Source organism: Hibiscus syriacus, unplaced genomic scaffold (assembly GCF_006381635.1).
Source record: "Hibiscus syriacus cultivar Baekdansim isolate YM2019G1 unplaced genomic scaffold, ASM638163v2 tig00110386_pilon, whole genome shotgun sequence".
Taxonomy (NCBI): domain Eukaryota; kingdom Viridiplantae; phylum Streptophyta; class Magnoliopsida; order Malvales; family Malvaceae; genus Hibiscus; species Hibiscus syriacus.
In genome coordinates, this window is record NW_024062716.1 from 229,045 (window position 1) to 241,955 (window position 12,911).

At 33.0% G+C, this 12,911-nt stretch overlaps 1 pseudogene; it reads right to left on the minus strand.

Annotated features, from left to right (window-relative positions):
• Positions 1-276: 276 nt before the first annotated feature.
• Positions 277-4,057, minus strand: LOC120122299 (annotated as a pseudogene).
• Positions 4,058-12,911: the final 8,854 nt, after the last annotated feature.

The following is a 12,911-nucleotide window of genomic DNA, read 5'->3' on the forward strand; positions in this document are numbered from 1 at the left end:
TTTCATTACTTATAAAACATCAGTGCTGAAAAAAGAAACTTATTTCAATACCATTCATGTGGTTTACCCTTTTTTATGATGATACTTGGGTAAAACAGCCCTAAAGTAAGGTTGCCCTTTGCGAAACAAGGGCTTCACACTAGTTAATTATTATTGGTAATCATTTCACGTGAACCATACTTGCTACTTAAAATTACAATGCTTGTTTCTTTCCATTACATAACATCAAATCAAAGAATCTGCCCACCAGCAGAAAAGCATAAACACAGAAAAACCAAGTCCCCTCGGAAACTAGGATGAGTTGAGTTGATAGGCACTTGTTAAATTAGCAATGTACACGTGCTTTCAATTTAACCTAATCCTATTCCTACCCACATCTTAAGATACAGTTATACAGATTAGCCCACAAATTGTGCTGCTGAAGCCTCCCCACTCTTCCATTCTGCAGTGGAGGGGGGCCTTCTAGTCCATTTATCCACTATACACCCAAATGCTACATCACACTCATAAAAATCTGCAAAACTTCAGCATCAAAATTGATCAGCAACTACTTTAGATTACTGCACCACCAACTTTTTTTTATAAAAAAAAAAAGTAAATATTGTCAACCATAACATCAAAAATGGCTGTAGCACAACTAAATCACACGATAATCATACATGTTTTAGTTATATGGACGATATGTTTGTTGCATATTTTTATCTTAAACCAGCTTTCCTACTCGGTTTACAATAATAATTATAACAAACATTATTATTCCAGTGTTATAGATTTAAGCTCCCGGTGTTTCTTAACAGTCAGCTTTCTATTTGATAACAAGCACTGGCCCAAATATTAGTTTACCAACTAGGAAAATTTTTAGCTCCATTATACAGATGCAACAGAAAATTAACACAAAAATATGTTATCTAAAAATGGGGTCAAAAAGATAGAAATTTAGCTTGATTTTCATTAACTAATAGGATCTTAAAAAATTCTTGCTCCAACAAAGCTAAAATAATAAATAAAGCTCCTAGAATTTAATTTGTTTTGCCACTTTATCTAAATAAATCCCCTTAACTTAATTGTACTAATATAAACCCTAATCTTTAAGCTACAACTAAATAAACCCTCAACATAAATCAACCTTTCAATCGAAATAAGAGCTTATCTTGTAACATAAGTCTATCCAATTTTTCAATTGTAACATAAATAAATCTTTCGATCCAAATTTTCACTTGAGTTACAAATCAAGAATTGTTTACAAAGCCAACTTTTAACAGAAGTTATCATGCGCTCACTTACTTAGTGAGACTACAAGACAAGTATTTTCACCACCATTTACCACATCACTAAACACCAATCACACTACTCGAAAGAAGCACGACAAAAATAAAACTGTAAATGGTTCTACAGCCATACAGGTAATTTTAAAATAAGCATATATATATCGAGCAACTTAGAAGAAATCAAATGATGAGTACCTATAACACACATGAACCTTTCATCATACCTGAATGGGCTCAAGATCCAGGTGAATGTCCAGCATCGGATCCAGATGCCGAGGAACTTTCACTATCAGAGTCTACAACAAACATTTGTATATGTTAAAACAAAAAAACATAGTTTACTCCCTCTAAAAATCTAATAAGAAATAAATCCTCATACCACTTGAAGAAGACCCAGAATCACTGCTAGAACTACTTGAACTACTCAACCTACTAGTAGCATCACCTTGTTTTCCTTCAGCAAGTGATATGGACACATTCTGCTCATCTGCAGGTAGATATATTATCATTTAGATGTCAGTCCAACCATGCAAGTAGCAAACAATGGATCAGTATTCTTAACCTAAAAGCTTACTAGTTGTAGTTTCCTTGGGCACTTCCACCGAAACAGGAGCTACTATCTGCAACTAAATACAATAAATGCATGAAATTAGAAATTCTCAGGAAAAGATTCTTCCATAAGAAACTATGACAAAAAACTTACTTTTTCGAGTAGACTCTGCTCAGCTTCTGCTCTGGCTTGAATGAAAAGTTCAGCCTTTCTCTTGTTTTTGCTCAAACTTTTCTTGTAGTTGGTAACAAATCTATCTAGTTCCCAAAGAGTCTCGGAATCCACACTATCAATGTCTACTTCAATTTCATCATCATGTTGAAGGAAAGCTGCATTCCTTTTCTTAATAATCTGTACAATGTTATCCAGCTTCTCTAAAGGCAAACTCTGAAGGTTAGTGCTAAGCTTCTGCTTCTCCTCATAAGTCATATCCCTTTTATAAGGATCCTTTGCCTTAGGCTTTTTTGGGGCTGGAGTCCAACCCAAAGGAGTAGTAGCTATTAGTTTTGGTGATGGATTAACAGGGAATGTCATAGATCTATCCAAGATCCCTCTCGTGTCAATTGGAGGTGGTAGCATTGAATGTGCCTTTCTTGGTGCTGGCATACGGAGACTCACTTCATACTCTATTGCAAGCCTCATATCTCGAATATAATCTGCCTCTATAGAAGCCCATTTACCCTCAAATATTTTTGATAACTGTTCTGCCATTACATGAACATCTTGTCCCTTAGGATTATATGTCATAGCATTCTGAAATGTCAGTCTAACATCCTCTGCAAACTCTCTAGGTGACTTGTACCAGTTCTTGCTAAGCCTCGATTTCACAGTGCCCCAAATCCATGGGATGTTTAATGACACTATAATAATCATGCAAACCCAAACCTTCGACATCAACAGGATTATTAAAGACCCAACCATGCTTGTGCTTCATTAGTCTTTCAAGCAAAGAACTACAGCTCTTAAAGAACTTGTTACCCATGAAAAATCCATTTGTGAATTCACCTCCTCCTTGCTTCTTCCCATTTAATTTCAACTTCTTGTTACTCTCAGCTGGCGGAAACTTATCTTTAGCAAGCAAAAACTCAGAATTTCGATAAAACTGATTTGCCTTGGGTGTTCTCTTCTCCTTCTCCGTATATTCAATTGCGCCCTGACTATTCTCCAAGGAATAAATATTCAACCGATTCAAAGGCCTTGATTTCTTAACAGACTCCTGCAAAATGCCCACTGAAGCCATCTCTGGTTTAACCCTATTGAAACCATAATCAACAGCATTATCCAAAGGAACAAGGGAATTGCCAAAATCGCTTATTTCCTGTTCCTTGGCTTCAATCCTCTTCACCAAATTCCTCACCAAGTCAAGCTCACTCACCAGCTTCCTCCTCAGTTCCCCCACCTCCTGCTTTGACCTTGAAGCCAAATTGATCTTCACCTGGTTCTCTGAACTGGGCTTCACCGCTCCAGCCACATATGGCTGCTTTTTAAGACTTGAACAATCATCAGAAATAGCGGTATCTACGCACGAACCAGGCTGTTGCTGAACTGAATCCCAAAACTCCAAAGGAAAAGGTTGAGCAGGTATTTGAACAAATTGGTTCCTATTATTGTCATCGTTGTTGCCATTGCCGTTGCCGTTAGGGTCAGCAGCTGTTGCGGTGACAGCAGTGTCCTTAACAGCATCGATGTCAATGTTATTGTTATTATTGTTGTCGTGGCTGGGGTCGATATTGTTGACGCTGGCGTTGAGAAGATTGTTTTTCTTGGAATCCTTAAACACTTTCCTGGTATACACCTTGTTCTCACTGTACCTTTGTTTCTCTCTTTCACCGTCTTTTCCTTCTCCATCTACTGTCCCCGAAGCCATGCACATATATTAGGGTTTTAAAACCCTAATTCCTTATTTACAGTCTCCAAGAAAACAATTCTACTTCTGCAATCAATCCAAAATAGGGTTTAACTACCTCTGAACCAAAAACCCTAATTTCATACCCCAAACTTGACAGTTCTCCCAAATTTTCAACCACCAGATCCAAAAAAAACACAACAAATCTAGAGGATACGAACATACGTCGATCTACAAAACTAAAACAACCACCACCTATATAAACTCTTCAATGAATTTAAAGATAACAATGAAAAGAGGAAGATAACAAAGGTAGATTTCTCACCTCCTTACCACGGATTGTTCGACTCCAACAACGCTCTCTCTCTCTCTCTCTCTCTCTCTCTTAATTTCTGATATTTTTTTCAATTAACTTTTTTCGCGCTGTATCTTAAGTTACAGGTGTACGACGGAGAATGTGCGCGTGGTTATAAACGACTGATAAGAAGCGTGTGGGTGCATACCGTGCTCCTGAAGATCATTAGGAGATGTAGAGTGTTTTACCAACGCTCTACTGCTTGGCGTGTCAAGCACATACCGCTTGATAATTGGATTTTTGGGAGAGTGAGACCAACGTGAATCTGAGCTTGTAGGTTTAGTAGAGAGCGTGTGGTTTAGTAAGTTCCATAAGGGGGTGTTTGGATGGGGGAATGTGGGATTCCAATGGGAATAGAATCCACATTCCCCCGTTTGGTTAGCTCGGGAATATCATTCCCGGTAATGTAAGATTACCAATAGTGGAATTTTTGGGGTATATTACCGGGAATGTCATTACCTCCATTTCCTTAGGTATTGTTGAATTCCCGGCGTTTTGGACTAAAATGCCCTTAAAAATTTTTTAAATATAATTTTTCTGTCATTGAATAATAAAAATTCTACGAATGTTAAATTACAGATTTATCCTTAAACTATTTTAGATTTACAAAAAAAGTATAATTAAAATTTTATATGAAGTTTAGGGGTTAAAATAAAATTTTACCCTTTCATTAAACTTTTTTATATTTTTAATTTTGTAAAAAAAATATATAAATTTTATGAACTTAATTTTTTAAAGAAAATATATAAATATTTTTCAACTTGTTAAAACAACAAATATATAATAAAGATAATTTGGTCAAATATACATTCCAATAATCTTATATTCTTTTAACCAAACACGGTAATCTTACATTCTTGCTAAGCCAACCAAACACAAAATACAACATTCCAGTAATCCTATTCCCTGGTAATATTACATTCCCACTGATAATCTTCCATTCCGTGAACCAAACACACCCTAAATGTTTGATTGGTAAAGGTTTTACTTTGGGTTGGATTGGGTTTAGGTTGGATTTCGGTTAATTTGATTCGATTCGAAAATTTTATATCATTTATTCGATTTAATTTGAATAAAAATATACATATCCTCCACCCGACCTGAATCTAATTCGATTTTTTGAGATAAAATCTTAACCTGATCTGACGTGACTTGAAATAATAAAAAATTATTTTTATTTAATAAAAAAATGATTTAATTAAAAAATAATATATAGAGTAGTATTATTATAATTATTCATAAATATATAAGGTAAAATTATTTTTTGGATAGGGTCAGATCGAGTATTTTTCACCCTAAACCTGAATCCGACCCAAACATCACCTTCTAAAAAAATTTAACCCGACCTGAACTTGAAATTAAAAATAAAAACCGACCCAATCGTGTCGTGTCGGGTCGAAACTCGTCGTATTCGGGTCCAATACCCATTCCTAGTATTATATGTTTTATAAGTGAATATATACTCAAGGAAAATACCAACAAGTTGTTATAGTGAGATGATGTACTAGTTTCTTTAACTAATATCAAATGTTCGAATTTTGATATTTATGAATAGAGTAAACTGAATTCTTTTATAAAAAAAATGTTCTCTCTCATGACTAGTCAAGAAGACTTTCTAGACGAGAAAGATGGAGGTAAGCCGACAGACAGATCGATTCCAAAAGGAATCTCAATAATATTCACATAAGATAACACTAAGATTTTTGGAGAAACAACGAAGGAAAAAAGCCCAGCTAGGGTTCTAGAAACAAAGGCTATGCATGGATACGTTAGAAGAGCAATAAATCGCCTCGAAATAGTCAACGTAGATACAACCAGGACACCAACATGGAGGAGTAGGAAACCGAGAAAGAGAAAACTGAAATCTTGGGAGATACTGTTAGAGGAGAGTACTAAAAAGAATGAAAGCCTTCATAGTAGACAAATTCGGTATTTACCCTCAAATCAAATTTTCAGAACGGGTGCATCAAGCAATAGACCAAAGCATGCAACAATCAATGATAATATTAAATATTTTGGGTAGAACGATGGGATACAAAACTTTACAAGAATACAAGCATTATGGAGACTGCTTGGAGATATCCAACTCGTGGATCTGGAGAATAACTACTACATAGTTAAATTTGAAAACTAAGAAGACTATACCAAAGTACTAACAGAAGGACTGTGGGCAATCTATGACAGCTATCTAACGGTACAACCATGGAATAGATCATTCTCAACCTCATAGAAACACCCCTCGCATGTTGTAGTTTGGGTTAGACTTCTAGGGTTACCATATAAGTACTACACAAGGACCCTATTTTGAAAGATTGCATCGGTTATAGGGAGAGTGGTCAAGATAGATTATAACACAAGCAAAGGAGAGAGAGGATGATTTTCAAGGCTTGTCGTTATGATCGATCTCAATCTACCCCTACTACTATGTCTTGGAATCGATGGATTACCCAAAGAATAGAGTATGAAGGGTTACAAAAAATATGCTTCGAATGTGGAGTATATGGGCACGCCAATGATCAGTGCAAATTGAGGGTCCGTTTGTTTCATTGAAAACAGTTTCCGAAAAATGAAATCTGGAAAATGAATTACATTTACGAAAAATATTTTCAAAAAATATTTTTCATTGTTTGGATGCTACATTGTAAAATGTTTTACAGTTAATTTTTCTGAAAACTATTTTCAAAATTTGTTTTTAATAAACAAGCATACATATTTTATATTTTTTATTCTTTATCTTTTAGTTTTATTAAGTTAATTTTACTTTTATATAATTATATTTTATAAAACTTTGAATTTAAATTTTTTATTTTTATAAGTACGTCAAACTAATTTTTTTAGATAATATTAATAATTTATGTTGATTGTGTTATAAATACACTATTTTAGGTTTAAAATATTCATGATGCTTATGCATTGGTATTTTTAGAATTGAATTTCAATGTATAATTTATATTATGTAGATTTAATTGATATAATCTTAATAATTTATTAAAAATATTATCAAAGTTTATAATTAATAGTACACCACATTAAAATAATAATAGTACATAACATTGTAATAATAATAATAGTGTCAAACTGTATAATTAATACATCACATTAAAACAACAATATTATCCAATTGTAATAATACAAAGTCTAATTCATAATTAGTGCTACAACACATCAAACCAACAATACTGTTGAAGTCTATAATTAGTACTACAACACATTAAAGCTAAAATATTGTCTAAGTCATAAATAATATTACACCACATTAAAAGTTCACATCTTATCTTTGGGTAAACTTTTGAAGCCAAATTTTCCTATGCTTTGTTTTTTTAGCCAAGAAAGTTTTGGTCTCTAGCTCATTCTTCGCTAGAAAACCGAACACCTCACAAAGAAAGTCGTCACCAAAATCTTTCTTTCTCCATTGACATAACTTCTTCGTAAAGATATGGTATCTTATCCTCTGAAAATTTTTTCAGTGCTTCAGCAATCTCACCAAGTTTCTCACCTACAAACTGAATATGATCATCCTCGACATTTTGTTGGACATTCTTCCTTTTACGTTTTGATGTACCATATGAAGATAATTTTGATTTTTCCTCATCGGCATCTTGAGTGTCAAAATTTAACGGCATTGAACATTCATTAACATCATCCAAGTCTATATCGGCAAAAGTTCTAGCAAGACACCATGTTGCCATATCTTGACCGACAACAAGAGTCATCTCATCATAATAATCAATTTTTTTGTTAAAAAATTGTCCAAATTTCGGGTGTGCCTGTTAAATATTATACACAATTAGAATAACAAGTAAAATTTAACTTTCATATATTGAAATAAGAGTATATAAAAGTTACTGTCACTATAGCATCATATATCACTTCGTCACAAGTTATCATTTTCATGTTGTCGTCCCATCCTAATCCACTTTCTTCATGAATTATACATATAGTTTTCCATGTATTTTTGACAGTCCTCAAATGATTTTTCACTTGTTTAGTGTCACATTGGACTTGAAATTTTTCGGAAATAGATGTTGCAACTCGTTTTATAGAAACTGATTTGAATGTATTAGATGACTTATTACCTTTTTGTGCATCCTCTACAAGTATTTCGAGAAAATGATGTTGTAACATCCTCCATGCCGGGTTAGTGATTAATTTGCAAAGTTTCAACATTTGGTAATTTAAGTATAATGATGGAAGAGTTTAATGATCTATTTGGGTTATTGGGTGTAGGATTGAATCATAAAGAAGGAGAATTAAGAGGGCAAAAGAGTAATTGAGTAAAGGAAATAATTAAATATTCCTTAGGGTGAGATTATAAATCACGTGGGCATTTGAGATAAGCCTTCCAGACTTTTCTCTTCTTCTCTTCCTTCTCCAACCGCGTGAAGCTTGCAAGTAAAGGTGAGAATCTAAACCTTGGTAGTTTCTTTGATTTTTAAGATTGGAAATGAAAGTTTGAATGTTATATAAGCTAAAGGAAAGCTTATATGACATTAAAACTACAAGATAAGTGTTTTAGAGATAGATTTGGAAAATGAGTTTTTAGATGAAATTTTGATATGGATGAGTTTTTGATGTTTGAATAAGATTTTTGACTTGTCAATAAGCTAATTAAGAAGTATGAAGTAATAGAATTAAAATTAGAACAAGTTGGAATTTGAGTAAGATTCTTCAATTCTATATGGATGAGTAGTTTTCTTAGTTTTAGAGGTATTGAATGGATAATCATTAGTTTAAGTAAGTGTATGAGAGCTAAGAGTATTAAAGGGAGTGAAATATGTATGTTTGAGCTGAAATGAGATGATTTCCGGGCTCAAATTAGGATTTCTGGGTTAGGGGAATCGGTACCCATTCAAGGGGAACCGATACCCCCTCAACGAATATGATTTCCAGAATGCTAGAGGGGAATCGATACCCCCAGGGGGGAACCGATACCCCCTCATCGTATATGAAATTCCAGATTGCTTGAGGGGAATCGATACCCCCAGGGGGGGAACCGATTCCCCCATGAGAAAAAAAGAAGAAAGAAAGAAAGATAGACTAAGCTATAAATTTCTTAAATTAGTAAGCTATTAAAGCTTAATTTCAAGACATAGACATCTGATGATCATCTTAAAAATTATGTTTATGTAGATACCGAGCCTACTCGAGTTCGGGAACAATCTACAAGTAGGATCGATCGAGGAAAAAACAAAGAAGTATAGGTGAGTGCATATGCATAGCATGAATATAGTATTATATTCAGTTCTAGACTTGTGATAAGTCTAGATTCCATATTTTGACATATGATCACATTCCATATTATGATACATGACATGAATTTATATTAAATGTATTACATGACATGAATTCATATGATATGTATTGCATGGCATGAATATGCAGAAAAGTTATATGAGCTATGTGATAAAGGTATGTAAATGATATGACTATGTGATAAAGGTATGGAAATAATATGACTACGTGATATGAACTACGGGAAATGTATAAGCCCATGTTATGTAGATGAGAACTATAGGTATAGTTGGCATGCCAAGGGTAGAGGGTATACTCGGTTCTTTAGGACATATGTATATCCTTTGGAACCTGTGTGAAGTCTTGAAAGACACATACTTGATCCATAGTATATGTATATGATTCTTAAGGAATTCTATGTGGTCCTTATGGACATCATTATATGGCACTACGGTGCAATTCTACGGGCACTTCGGTGCAATTCTACGGGGCACTTCGGTGCATTTATACGAGCTGTGGTGACAGCATAGTGCACAACCTCACATTACTCAGATACCTTAGGTTCTCAATATGCTATCATGGGCCATTAAACTTATTAATACAGATTCATGAATGTTACAGTCATACGCTTACAGGTATGGATATGAATGATGTATACTACATGGATTAAGTACATGTTTGCATCTCATCTCATATGATCATGATATCTTCATTACATGTGCTTTATTATTATTGCCTCACTAAGTCGATGACTTAGCGTGTGAGTGTTTTCACACGTAGGATTCGAGGAATTAGACGAGACAGGTGAAGCAGCTTGACAGTATTACTCCTGCAATCATCAGATCAGAAGCAACTTAATCAGTAGGTCATTTTGTGATGTAAATAGCAGTTGGCATGTAATTAAAGGGTTAAGTTGTGTATGCTCTGAATATTTTGGTAAACTTATATTACAGTATGTATATTATTGTATTTTCTTAATACAAGTTCAAATATTTTACTATTATTTATTAAGAGTTGTGTTTTAAAGTCAATGTAGTATCTCTGACTCATATCCGGGTCGGGTATGGGTTGGGGGTGTTACAGATGTTCCATTGATTTTGTCCACCTAAAATTTTTTTTATGTTCTCATTGCTACATTAATAATCATATAAAAAGAAAGAAGTTAGACGAGTAACAAAAAATTAAAAAACTTAATGCAATAATAATTATTATATCTGGAAAAATATTCAATTTATAACAAACTAAAAAATACAAAACTAAATTCTATAACAATTTGCAATATCAAACATAATTGGAAAAACTTAAATACTATAATAATTTCTTTAATCATAATAATCTCAATATCCAACAAACTTGCAACATTATAAATTTCATTGTCCAACAATCTTAAAACATAACATTTATAATACCAACAACCTAAAAATAAAATGTCAACATCCAACAAATTAAATTTCAATGTCCAACGAATTTAAAACATTAGTAATTTCAATATCCAACAAACTAAAAACAACAATATCCATCATGCGAAACATAGAAATACTCAACAAAAAATTCAACAAAATTAAATATTTCTATTTATATAATCACTCCACATAGCTTATGCAATTTCATCTCTTTTAGTATCCCATTCTCTAGCTTCTTCTCTCTCTTCTCTTTGTGTAAGAATTAATGTTATCGAATAAGTCTCATGTTCTTCATACAATCCTTCATTAATTATATCATTAGGATCAACCCCCATTATATGATTATCAATGATAGTACAAGCCAACACTACATCTATTTTTGTTTGAAAATCCCAAAATGGTTCAACATTTAACACACGAAAACGTTTCTTTAAAATTCTAAAGACTCGCTCAACAATGGTTCGCAATGATAAATGACGAAAATTAAAGAGTTCCTTTGCATTTTCTGGACGATGATTGTTGAACTCTTTTAAATGATATCAAACACCACGATATAGAGAGATAATTCCATTTCGGATGCCATATACAGCATCAGCAAGATAACATTTACCTACAATTTAACAAAATGTTATTATTACTTAATATATTATGAATTTAATTTTATTATTTTTATTATTAAAGCTAAGTATTACCTTCTGGAATACTAAATCCTCTTGGGCGTGTAAGTGCATCAGTTAAAATACGAGAATCATGTGCACTGCCTTCCTAACTAGCTAGAACATAAGCAAATTTCAAATAAAAAGTAATGGCATCCAATACATTATCTGTCGTTCCCCTTTTACGACTACAAAATCTTGCTTGAATGTTAGGTGGAACAGATGCACGAATATGAGTTCCATCTAATGCTCCCACACAATCTTTAAATATGGGTAAACCTTGAATTGTTATATTTCAAGAGGAGTTGACTCATCGGATAACCTAATAGGTAATTTATATAATTTCAAAATAGCCCTCAACACAATCCTAAAGTAACAGTGAATTGTCTCAATTGATCTATAATATCTTGATCCAATCACTTGAAATCTTACATTATGACCAATTATATGTAAAAATATGTTAACTTGCTCCTTAACATTTACCGATCTTGTTGACTGTAACAAATTGTTCCTAGTAAGGATGTCACACAAATTAAAAAAGGCAATTGGTCGCATTCGTATTATGTCGATACAATTCTGATCACCTTTATATAAGATATTATTGATGTAATTTTCTTTTTCATCATCTCGATTCACATGACATTCACGAGTTATTTGCTTTCTAGATTTTATTCTTTAAATCCAAAGAGCCCCAAAAGCCAATGCTAAAGCAACAAATCCCAATATTGTTTTATGAATAGAATTATGTTTCATCTACAAAGAAATGAAATAATAATTTATGAATACTTGAACTTTACAATAATAATAATTGTTAAATTAAATGGACAATCTACATTCATATTATTGCGTTCCATTGATTTGTTAATGTTTTTAGTATATTTTTTATTTTATCTCATAATCACAATGCATAGGCAACACCAAGATTTCTCAAATGTGTCACAATATTCGAGCAGAAAACTAAACCAAAGAAATCAAAGAAGCGTATAAATAACCTTAGTAGCTAAATTCCATCTTTTCAGCTTTAAAGAAAACTTTTGATATAAATAACCTATGCAAAGCTAGCATTGAATAGAAAACTACATAGGCATGCTTTACTCCTATAATATAAAATGTCATCATAACACCAAACTATTAGCCCTTCATGATTTAGTGCTAATCATAACACCAAACTATTAACTCTTCTTATCATTACTTGATAAAGGCAATTAGAGTAAGGTTTCATTTCAATTTCCCTATTTAGTAGAACTTGTCTAGAGGCAGCATGATGCTTTGATATTTTTCTCCTTGTTGCTACGTTCTTAGGATTTGTTAGCTACCTAAAGTGCCAAAGTCAATATACTTTCTAAAGGGTTCATCTCTAATCATATTTTCTTGAATTATATTGTTGGCACCTGTGTTAAAATCCTAGATTTTATGCTGTTGTTGGCATATTTTTGGTAAATAGTTCCTTATTCACCAGGCCATGGCTCTATTATTAATTAAGGTAGATATTAAACTATTGTTAATCTCATAGGTGGTTTTGGTTATTTGGGTTTCAATGCCTAGAGCCATCACTGTAACAAGCCCTAAATTTTATGTTGTTGTTGGTTTTTGGTAAACAA